We start from the raw sequence: 11,901 nt of genomic DNA on the forward strand, positions 1-11,901 counted from the left end.
CAGACAATTAAGAATTTGTTCCCCCTCCCCCACAATCTCTTTTTGTTTTGTTTTGTTATTGTCAGCTGGTCTCTTGGATTAGGGTTTGCAGCTCTCTCTGGGCTCAGGAAAGCTTGGTAGCTTGGCAGGATTTCTTGCCAGATCACTGATCCTAATGTGAGTGCCAGAATCCTGCAGTTTGCATAATGCTAATTTGCTTYTCAGCCCAAGTTGCCAACTCACATGCTGCTTAGCACATCAAGCAGCAGAAGGAATGCCATGTGCTCTACCCYGAGCAAGGAGGAGGAGAGTAATTGGATAGATACCCACTACCCGAAATTGAAACTAATCTAACCRACCCCGGGTATAAATCTTAAWGCACTGTTGAGCTTCTGGTAAGAGGTCATTAGACTGAAACTGTTTCAAGCCAATTAGTTCCTTATTCTCAAAGCTCCGATTTGGAGTTTTCACTGGCATAATAAGGTTACAAATGCTGCTGCAATTATGACAATGTTCATTCACTCAGACCTAGATCCCGCCACCCTTACTCATGGTAAGGGTAGTAGAACTGGACCTTAATGCCTGTGCTAATGAAATGCTGGACATGTCAGGGTGGGGCGATATTGAGAGATATCACCACACCTAAGGGATGTTGCCAGTCATTGGGCTAAATGCCAACTACTTTCAGTCGACTGGGTGTGGGGCTATCTCACTCCATTACCACACACTCGAGTGTCTTACGGCAATACCGATCCTTTCAAAGGCAAAAGGAAGCCAGACCGCCTAGAAAAAGAAACCCATCACCATCACCTTTGTTTTTATTCTAAGCTCCGCACACACCAATGCTGATATAGCTTCGGCACGAGTCCAGAAAGGTGGGAACCTTTCTAAACAGGTTATCCAGGCTCTCTCCAATAAACATTGGAAAGGGGCAGCTCTGAAGAAGATCGACCCTTCCTGCATGAGACACCTCTCTGAGGCAGGGTGAATTGGACTGTGTTCTGCAGGCACTGGAATGTCTCCCTCAGCTGAAGGGCAAGAGGATCTGTATTGGATCCTTTCAGCCAGCTGAAGTTTGTGGAATTGTAGCTCACGCTTAGTGCCCAGAAACGGAGCCTGGTTTGCTCTCTGACTGATGGCTGGGTCACAGCCAGGGACTGTGGGTCACAGCCAGCTGATRCAACACTCTCAGCTCCTCAGGACAGGGACCACGTCCGTGAGACACTCCTCTTGACAGCTCTAGAGCAGCAATGAATAACTAGGGGCTGGGAGAAGYGATGCTGGTTTTGTCTGTTTGGTCAGCAGGAAAGCGAGTGCCCACTCCAGCGATCCATGCAGACACGATCCTGGGAGCACAGCTCGCTCACAGCTACTCGGTGACATTGTCCCAACGCCCAACAAGTGACATGTGGGAAAGGCTCCAGAGGAGTGCTGAGCATGCAGTCTCTAATCTAGGAGGTGTGGAGATTGCAGGGGAATTGGGTAAGGAATTTACAGTGAAGGCTAAGAAAGAAACTGGCTGAGTTTCTTTCGAGAATTAATGGCCAAAGCGAGAATTAATGGCCAAATAATATTGCTTAAACATCTTGGTCTTCTGTGCTTGAATTTGGTTTGTTTGGAAAGTGTCGAGGTAAAATTTTCCCAAATTTTTCTTCCTACTTTGAATGGAGTGATGCCTTGCATTGTGCTCCTCTCCATTTAAATAAAGTGGAAGGATGGGGGCTGGAGGGRTTTATTATCCCTCCATCAAAGCGGTGGCTGTGTGTTGAGAAACAGCAAAACACTGCTGTACAGAAAGGCTGCCTCTCTAGGAAAGGATCAAAAGACTGTCCATGTCCTCTGGGCAGATCCTTCTTGCTGGTTTGGCCTGATCACTTGGTTTGRAGGACCGCAGGAAGGTTAAATATTGAACCATCTGACAGACTAACGAAAGAGGAGTAGTCTTAGGACTATTAAGGTGTGAGAAAAATGTCAAACCCCAGCCCTTTCCTCCTGTGTTAGTGATGCGCACTTGCTGTCTCACAGGACAGGGCTGTTGACTCAAAATAAAGGTGTAAGTTGCTCCCACTGTTGAGAACCTCACTAAAGGCACACTGTCATGGGGAAGCATCCTATAAAAAGAATCACTGCCATTTTTACCTATTTAAGGAGTGTGCTAGATGCATATGAAAAATATATTAGATTTTCAGCATGATATAATTTTAAATAATTCCAGAAGATGGGSCCCCAAAATTGCTGGCTTTCAAGTAGTTGGCTTCATTGGGATGTCTGGATTTATTAGGCCTCCTCAGGTAATGCAATAATGCATATGCTTTAAGGGATTGCATGATAGGGGAGTTAGATCACATAAAAGAACCCTGCCCAGCAGCTGGGTCCCAGGGCTGAAAAGCCTTACAGAAAGTCTTTTGGTGTATCGGGTCACTGATRAACTTTCAGAAATCTCTGTGGTCAGTTCTGTTCCTGGTGAGTGTGAGGTTAGGAAGAAAGAAACCCATTATGAACAGAAAACGGTTTCTCAGGAATTACTCTCAAAGGAAACAGTCACAGTAAGGCTGCATTTCCTTTCTTTAAGGGTGCGTGCATTTCTTCTTTTTAGAATCTCTGATTGTTCAGCTGAAGAGGGTGGTAATTGTCCACCCCAGTGATTCAGCATTCTGGGAATTTCCCAAAAGTGGTTTGAACTGATCTATGTTTTTTGCCAGCCTTTTCCAGCTTTAAAATTGTCCTTCTCCCTAAGAGGAACAATTGTCTTTGCTTTCCTAATTGAAACATAGGAAGGGCATTTGATTAATATTATGGATAAACTGTGACTGTATGTAAATATGATTTTGTTAGAACTAAAACTGCTACTTTTATTCCCTGTAGAAAATATGGCTTTCCTACCACATTTAACATACTTGTGGCAAATATACAGGGTACGGTATTAGGTTACAAGGTATTGTATTGTAGCTTTACAGCCAGGAAAACTAATCAGTTTAACAGAGCCAGAATATAAACACAGGAAAGAAAGTAGCTCAAGAGTGGAAATTAATGAAAAGGAGAGAGCCGTTGCAGTCAAAAATGTGTGTGTGAATTGTGATTAGCTGAGTTGGGTAGACAAAGCACTGCAGTGCTGATCATTCTCTGTTGCCACCATAAATACTCTTTTCCCTTCTACTTTCTTTGTAGCATCCCCGAGCTACCTACTACTCTAATAATTAATAATTATTTTCCTTTTCTCTTTAGCTATTACAATTTCCCCTCTTCCATGCTGTGTGTGTATGTTAAAACTCAAGCTAGGTGGGGAAAGATAAAAGAGTAAGTAAAACATTTTTCTTTTTTCCCTTGATTTTCTGTCTTGCTGGGTCTCATGTGTGTACATGAGCATGCATGTGTGTATGGCTGGCCTCTGGTACAAATTAAAGTAGCCACACAGAAGGACACAAAAGGCACTTAGCCAGGGTGAGGGATCTATCCCCATTGTTTCCTCAGAGTGTTGGAGCCAACATCCTTTGACTCATAGTATGTAAATTAAAAAAAAAATAATCCTAGCAACTCGAAATTAAAACTATTGTTGCTAGAAATTGAATGTGCAAGGAACAAGAGAATGGGTGTCTAATCTGTTACTATTACTTTTCAGGATATTATAAACTTTGCTCCTACTGAGCCCAACAGGAAAATTCCCAGTGACATCAGTGACGTACAAAAAGGTTCCTAGCTCTTACTCAGGGTAGGTTCCCATACCAATCAGTAGRTGTGAATAAGCAGAGAAATCCTGTTGGAATGAAAAAAAAAAATTACTTTTCAAAGATTATCATCAGCATGAGCAATCTCAGTAAAGTTTTAATGACTGTTGTTAACAAACGGAGTTTTATTAAGTTTCCTGTAAAACAATGCGCTTGGGGGGGGGAGAGGTGGGGAGGGAGAAGCAGGGGGGTAATTGTCATTCCAGTGAATCAGCTCCTTGGGAATTTCCAAAAGGTGCGGTTAGCTCAGAAGACTGTGGTGTTTGCCACATTTTTCCTTCCTAAGGCTAATCTTTGTAATTCAAATTAATTTGCAACCATTTAGTTTTGAATCTAGAGTTAATATGGTTGATTAAGCCCTATTATTAATAAATCCACCAAAAGYACACACAATGGCAACAACTACAGAAAAAGACAAGGTATTAAGTGGAATCAATTTAGTACAAATTCTGAGACTTGTCAGGCAGTTCAACACTCCAAATTTATCCAGCAAGGAAATGAGACTATCCAGATGGTGAGTAGAGGGTGAAGACAGCTTATCTGCAGTGTGAGGGTGTCACCAGGCAGCAGGGAGAGCACAGAAAAGTGACTGACCAGCTGAATCCCCACAGCAAGTGCCACTCAGGAAAAGAAAACTTAAGGAACTAGTTGCATGGGAGACATGCAAAGAGCAAACTCAAATACCCAGAGACTGCAATGCCTTGTCCACCTCCMAAGCAGAAAAGATTAATATAGAAAATGGCAGTATTATTTTTTCTACTGTGAAGGTGTAACTTTTAAGAAAGAAGTGTAGCAAGAGCAACGTTTTAACTATTACCCACATATATTTGACWAAGAAGCTACTATTGTTTGTGCCCAAGAAACATGGCCAATTCTTCCCAGCTGTATTATTGTCTCATCATAATTTTCCATTACAGAGGTGACTGTTGCTCCAGGCCAGAGTAAGTAAAATAGCAAAGATTTGACTCTCCAGGCTTTGCCACGCACAATGCCAAGCACCTCATGCACAATGCTGACGTCTCTCCATACCCATGGACTTCCCTGGGAGTTGAAGGCACTCAATACTGCCTGGGAGGAAGAGAGCTGTGTGTGGCAGAAAATGTAAGCATATTAGGAAAGTAAATGGAGATGATTTAATGATGAGCCCACTGCTTCCCATGCTGACCATCRCTGTTTCATTGTTTCCTTGAGCTCCCTCATCAGTCAGCATCCATCTTGTGCCCACAGTGAGTGCAGACTGGGAGCTCTTTGGGGTGAGCACTGTCCTTTGGGATSGTGGTGTGGAGTAAAATCCAGGTGCCCCAGCCACAGTGACCACCAGCTCCTGCAGTCACGCAAAGGCTGCTTCCTTCATGTGATTGCTTGGTCTGTTTACATCTGTCAAGCCTTTTACAAAAGCTGTGCTGCTAGCAAGGGCTGTTTTGGGGCTGTTGGTTTTATTTATTTTTTTTAATTGTTTTGAAGGCTCTTTTTAGTTAAAAAGTGTTTGCCACCGCAGTTAAGACATGGASTGGATTAAAGTTCAAAACCAGCTCACGTCAGCAAGTGGATGGAAATYGTTACCATCTGACAGCTGGTGGCCTGGAAGGAAAATGTAAAAGTCACTGCATGAAAGATTGGTTTAGGGCAGTGCCACAAGGAGTGACATGGCTTTGTTTTATATCCTGGGATACAAAACTCTCTGTTCTGCCTGAGTTCTGCTCAAAGSAGTGGGCACAGAGAGTAGTGAAACTCTCTGCACCTCTCTGACTGCAAGTGCCAGGTCCTACTACCCATTAATCTGTGCAGGAGAAGCTGTGGTTTGTGCCACTGATGATATTTGGTGTGACTGGAGGGTGGCAGGCATGGATCACGTCACCAGGGTCAATACTTGTTTGCTGCCTTTCAACCCCCTGGGACTTTCTCCCAGCTCCTGTCTCATCAACTCCAACTGGCAAAACGTGAATTAATGAGGAAAAAAGTCTTTAATTTTCAATTCTGGCTGCTTTAATAATGGGCCAAGTATATTATGTGATATAAAAATACCCTAACTGCAAGAATGTCTCGCACAAGCATCCATTTCAATACCTGTAGTGCTCTATTACAGAGTGTGCAGCACAAATACAGAGCAGGCAAAGGCTGCAGGATCAACTGGCTCACCAGAGAATAAATGATAGCACTAGGAATGGCACAGGGATTACACATTGCACATTGCAGATGCATGTCTTCTGGCTCCAGCAATGCCAGCTAAAGAAATGACTGCCCTGAACCTCTGATGTGCCACTGGGCCRTGCTGCCATCCAGAGGGACTCCAACAGCCCGGAGAAATGGACTGACAGGAATCTTGGGAAGTTCAGCAAGAGGAAATGTAAAGTCCTGCACCTATTGAAGGAATAATCCACATTATTCTAATGCCTCACTACATGGTGGGAGCTGGCCAGCTGGAAAGCAGCTTTGCAGAGCAGGAGCTGGAGGTCCTGGTGGACACCAAGATGACATGAGCCAGCAATCTCACATTACAGAAAAGACAGTGAACTCTGTCCTGGGCTGCATTAGGASAAGTGTTTCTAACAGATCAAGAGAGGTGATCCTCCCCCTCATTCAACACTGCTGAGGCTGTAGCCAGAGTTCTGTCTCCAGTTCTGGCACCTTCAGCTCAAGAGAGAGATGGGTGTGCTAGAGAGAGGCCAGCAAAGAGCTGCTACGATGATTAAGGGAACAAGAAAAGGCAGAGGCACGAACAGCACAATTTTGCCGCTGCTGAAGACTTCTCTAAGCAAAAGTGGGGATTAGAGCAACCCTCCTGCAAGGAAAGGCTGAGAGAGCTGTGACTTCAGGCTGGAGGAGAGGAGACTCAGGTGGATCTTCTCAATATATGTGAATACCTGAAGMGAGRGGGCRAAGAGGACAGAGCCAGGCTCACTCACTGACAGAACAYCACCAGCAGGCACAAACTGAAACAGAAGGTGCTGTTTGAACATCAGGGTACACTTTTTTTCTTGTTGGGATAAATGAGAACTGTCCCAAGTGGTCCAGAGGGTCTGTGGAGGGTCTTCCTCTTTGGCAATTTTCAAAAACCATCTGGAGGTTTGGTCCTGGGCAACCTTGTTCTAAGTGACCCTGCTTGATCAAGGGACTGAATAAACTCTAGATATGTCTTCCAACCTCAGCAATGCTGTGATTTTCTGTTTCTGTGAACCCACAATTAGAATCTCTGCAGCACCTTTCCCTCTGCCAGCAAACATTGCTGCCTTACCAAAGCCACCTGCAGATGTGAAGACCTCCCGACAAATATCAATAATAGTGAGCTGTGTTATCTTAAAACTGCATTTTTTTTTTGCTGGTCCAGACTGTTTTCACTGAAACACTTAAAGGAGTGAATGTAAGAGCTTTTGGAGAGGTTGTCAGGAAAAGGGGTGAGGGAGGGATGATGGTGGTTAGCAGCCAGGGCTAGGCTACCAGTTACMCCTTATCTCTGTAACCAGTGCAGTCAGAAAAGTCAGAAAAGGGCTCAGTGCCTTCACCTCTGAGCTGCTGTTTTAATCAGGTTCTAGAAAATGGAAGCCAGAAGAACAAGACAACCAACAAAATGCTGCAAAACTTTCAAGGACTTTATGAACAAGCTAAAGAAAATAAACTTCAAGACAGTAAACTGTAATGACAGCATTTATTCCTGAATTAAAATGTTTGGGAATGAACGGGTCAAATAAATCACTGCCTACAGCTTCCTTACTGCAAAGGATGTGTTGAAATGTTCAAGAGTGATGGCACAGGCAGGCTGCTGATGTAATCAGGCAGATTACATGAAGTTAGAAAGCACATACGCACATTTCAGGAGGAAATATGTTTTCTCAAAGGAAAAGAGAAGTACCTCATAACTGAGAGAGACACTTCATACTGGATCAACACCAAAATAAAATTAACTTTTTAATGATGGTGGAATGAGTACCTTTTAATGRTGGAATAAGAATATTGGACATGGTTACAGGTGCATAGGTCTACTGTTTAATTTGTTCTGCCCTCAAATTTCAACAGGGTACATGTTTGAATAAGTCATGTTTGCATTGAGAAAAGTAGTATCTGCTTTTTGTGTGTGAGCCACTCTTACAGAGGTTTGTATTCTGCTTTATTGACATATTTATATATTTTAYATWTTTTAAAAGACGCTTCTCAGAATCTTAATCCTAAAGCAGCCATAGCTTGTTGCGAGGCTTTTTTTAATGAGAATGAAAAACATCAAACTGCAACTCTCCCTTCGGATAATAGCAATATATTCATAATAATTGCATCTTATCTTGTGTTTCCTAACAATCTGCAAAACCTAATATATGTTGCCCAGATTTGTGTCAGTGTTAATCAGTGATGCTAGATAGGAAAATTGGATTGTTGTCCAAGAAAAAATAAAAGAAAAAAAAAAGAAAGAAAAAAGAAAAAAAAAAGAGAAGGCAAGGCAGGTTTCTGGTAACAGAAACAAAAAAACAAAGTACATTATTTCTTCTCTGTGTATGATTTACTTTGTAGCCACTAAAGGTCATTGTTACTTGTAGGCTGCCTTCTGTTCTCATTTCATTTTCTAATGGGAAAAAATTATTGGAAAAATCAGTATTAAACTAATCTTAATAATAATTTATGTCTAGAGAAATGCTGGAAAATGGGAGTGAAAAATTGTGAGGGTTTTTTCTCTTGGACAGATATAAAACATCCCAGCCAGGGAAAAGGACAGCCTTTCCCGCTGCTGTGCCTTCGTGATACATAAAACAGTACATAGAATCTTTGAATACTCATACATGCACCAGAAATGGGATTTAAAWATATTTAAATGTGACCTGCTAGGTATATTTCTAATGTAGAGTTGTACAGTTGTATATGGAATGCAGAAATTCCTTACTTTGTCTCGTAATTCTTGCACGTACTACGGCAGAGCCCGGGGTAGTCATGCCTTGGCAGTGGGTGCCAAGTGGTGCTGCTGAGCGTGTAACAATTACAACTTCACAGAAGATGAAGATAAAATAATAGAGTGTCTCTAATGTTATTAATTGCAGCGAATGCCACAGGAGGATCCCCCGTGCAGAGTTCATTTTCTTTTGTTGTTAAACGAGTCTCAGTGCTAGTTATTGTTGAACTGTGGGAACTGACACAGGCTGCTGGCAAAACAGACAGCCTGCGCTTTCTGCATAGCAGTGTTGCCCCTTTTTATAAGCCCGTGACCTCACCTATTTTTACTGTGTTCTGCCATTTGAAAACCTCAGAAGGTGTTAGCTCACTATTTAAAGAGCTTCTGATTGTAGAAGTGAAAACAAGGATGTTGCTATTTTTTGTCACAGAGGTGATAAAAGTTAACCACGGTCCAACTTAATATTTTAATTCTTCTTCAGAAGAAATGTGCCTTACTCTTTCAAAGAAAATGTCATCTTTTCTAAGTATTTCTATTATTCCGAGTCAGGCTGGAAATTATTCAGCTGAGAGCGCTATACTCATTTCATAAAGCCAAAAGGCCAGTCATTTCAAGGGGCATTTTCTAATGCCCTTAACTGTACAGTGGAGAAAAGAGATACCCTTCAGCAAAGCCACAATTCCTCTTTCTAAGTGTCAGTATTTTCTACTCACTTCACTGTCAGTGCACTCAGAGAAAGGGGGGTGTGCAGCAGGCTCTGAAATGCTCATTTTGAAAGCAGTTAAGGATTGACCAAATAGGAATTTGTCCACTGTGCTGTGGAATTTATCCTCTGTAATACTCCTTATATTTATTTAACCTAATAGTTTCATTGCAAACATTGAAACCTGTTATTGGAGCTCTACACTTGARCACAACTTTTTGTGTCAGCAGGCAGCTCTTCTGCCTCCTTTTTTTCTGTGCTGAACRTAGCCCTTGTACTGTAGGTTTACTTCTGCTACTTTTTAATTTTTGAATCCTTTCCAATTAGCCTGCACTTACTGCCTGTGAAGCTGTCCACTGTATGATCTAGTCACTGCCAAATGTTGGACTTTGTGGTTAGTTTTGCTCTTGCAACAAATTACAGGAGAAACTTAAAATTGTGGTAAGATAAAAATACAGGTAGAATTAGAACACTCTCCACTTCCCACGTGCTTTGTAATTGTCTAAGGAAGAAAAATCAAAATGTCTCATTTTAATTTAATTTCCATGCCAAGTCAAGGCTGTAAGTGTTGCTGTCCTGCACAGAATCGGGGTCCATGAAATCCTAAATTAATCGGTTCCTGAGTTCACCACTGCCATCATGAGCCAGAGGGGGGTGAAAATTATCTGGGATAGCCTCAGCRTCTGAGCCTACATTGATAGTGAAGCTCAAATCACTCAGTTCTGAGTTTACAGGCAACAGGGTCAGGATAAAAACATTTTTGTCAGTGCAAAGATTGTCTGGRTGTATTTTGGAGCTYAGAGAAAAGGAAAGAGAAGSCTKTTCTTWAYTGCAGCATCARTGGCTTGCTGCTGGTAGTAACCGGRACAGCAGGTTGGTTATTTGGAGATGGGGATTTTTTCCTTATCAGCAAGGCAAGTGGTGCAAGGTTTTTTATTTTCCTAGGAATAGGCTGTTTGCTAGGATCACGAGGATCTTTGGACATTGCTCTTTCTCTGCAGTCCTCTGCTTGAGGCATGCAGCATTTCAGAGAAGAAAAGTGTTTCAAGAAACTTTGCTGAGTACAGACTTACATGTGTTGTAGAGATATATAATAATTCTGATAGAGAGACTGAAGAGAGTATTTCATTAATCCTCGGGGGTCTATGTGAAAATAAATATATGGTGTAATGTATCCYTACACATGCTGCTCTGCCTTAGACTTTAAAGCAGGCCTCCTGAGTTGCCACAGAACTATGTGGTAAAAGAAATTACTAAAAGGTAGGTGTATTTAGGGAGGGCACTAAAAATGTGTGCAAACTCTAGCCTTTTTTTTAGCATCTTTTCATGGACAAAAAGAGCTTGGACCTAATTTAATTAGTTTTATGCTGTAAATTCAAAAAGTTACATTTCCGATAGGGAGAGATTGATTCTATCAGGCAATATTTGTAACAACAAGCCCAGAACTGACACAATTGTGCACTTACTGTGTAAAACCCAACTCAGGGTTTTAGCATCAGGCAACTAACCAAATGAGGGCAGAGGGGTAGCATTCTTATGCTTCCCAGGTGTCATAATGCCTGAGTTTCATTCATGTATTTACAATTGCCTTGATCATCTCCTTTAACAGAACGATCTGCAGCAGGAGGAAATACAGTCCAAAAAAACTGTGAGTAGCTGTTTGTGGTTATGTCACATCATCATCTCCAACTCAAAAAGTCGCTCCGAGGATCTAGAAGAAATTTAATTTTAAAACACGTGGACACTTCACCACACAACTGAAGCCTCTCATCACACATAGCATGAGAGCAACCCTACCCAGGCTCATCAGCGTGTGTCTGTCCTCTCCTGCTGTCTGTCCTCTCCTGCTACCAGTGGCATTCCCATCCCAGCTGAGAGAACAATACCTGACACAGAGATCCATTGGGAATGTAGAGAAGTTCTGGTTGGGAACAGGTTTCAGCTGCAGAGCAGCCTGTCTCTGCCTCTAGGGTGATTGCCAAGTTATGATGGTTATACCCCTATTCTGCCAAGCTGTGTAACCACAGTCTTTGTAGACTCAAAAAATCAGGTGCAGGAGGAATATGTAAATACAGCTTTGTGCCTTGATGTTGYTTTTGTTCCTGTCTTGTCAGGAAGTGAAATGATTATCCAAGGATTCATGAAAGGGTGGATCCAGTTACMAGAACAGACAGTGCGAGCATTGGAAGTGTGAGCATTTTACCACGAGTACCAATCATAGCATGATTTCCACTCTTGTCCATATAAAGTTGACCACATATTCTTTGTCTGCTGTGAGAAAATAATTTGTTTTCCCTGCTGTCCTGCAGCCACCCCAGCACACAGGAGTGGTAAGAGAATTACAACTTTGGTGGTGCTGCTGCAGCATTCTCCCCTAGAACAGGTGTATATTGTACAGTAAGAAAGAAAACTGTGTCTACAATAAACAGACATTTCCAGAGATTGGTGAAGTCAGAGAAGCAAAACACAGGATGCACTGGTGGCTCTGTCCAGATGGTGCAGGGGAGGTGGGATGACTCTGGCATCCTGAGTCGTTTGCATCCTARCAAGGGCCACAAGAACATCCTTGCCCGTGTGCCCCCGGCCCACAGTCCCACTGTTAATGTCCCACACCAATCCCA

General features: G+C 42.4%; 1 long non-coding RNA gene across 1 annotated transcript; it reads left to right on the top strand.

Moving 5' to 3' along the window:
- Positions 1-1,306: 1,306 nt before the first annotated feature.
- On the top strand, positions 1,307-11,531 carry LOC130578967 (uncharacterized). The gene is made up of 5 exons (XR_008965936.1): positions 1,307-1,461; positions 3,205-3,276; positions 3,599-3,688; positions 4,622-4,805; positions 10,890-11,531. It is a non-coding gene; the product is annotated as an uncharacterized LOC130578967 (long non-coding RNA).
- The last annotated feature ends 370 nt before the right edge of the window (positions 11,532-11,901 follow it).

Source organism: Malurus melanocephalus, unplaced genomic scaffold (assembly GCF_030028575.1).
Source record: "Malurus melanocephalus ecotype Western Australia unplaced genomic scaffold, MMel_1.1 scaffold_248, whole genome shotgun sequence".
Taxonomy (NCBI): domain Eukaryota; kingdom Metazoa; phylum Chordata; class Aves; order Passeriformes; family Maluridae; genus Malurus; species Malurus melanocephalus.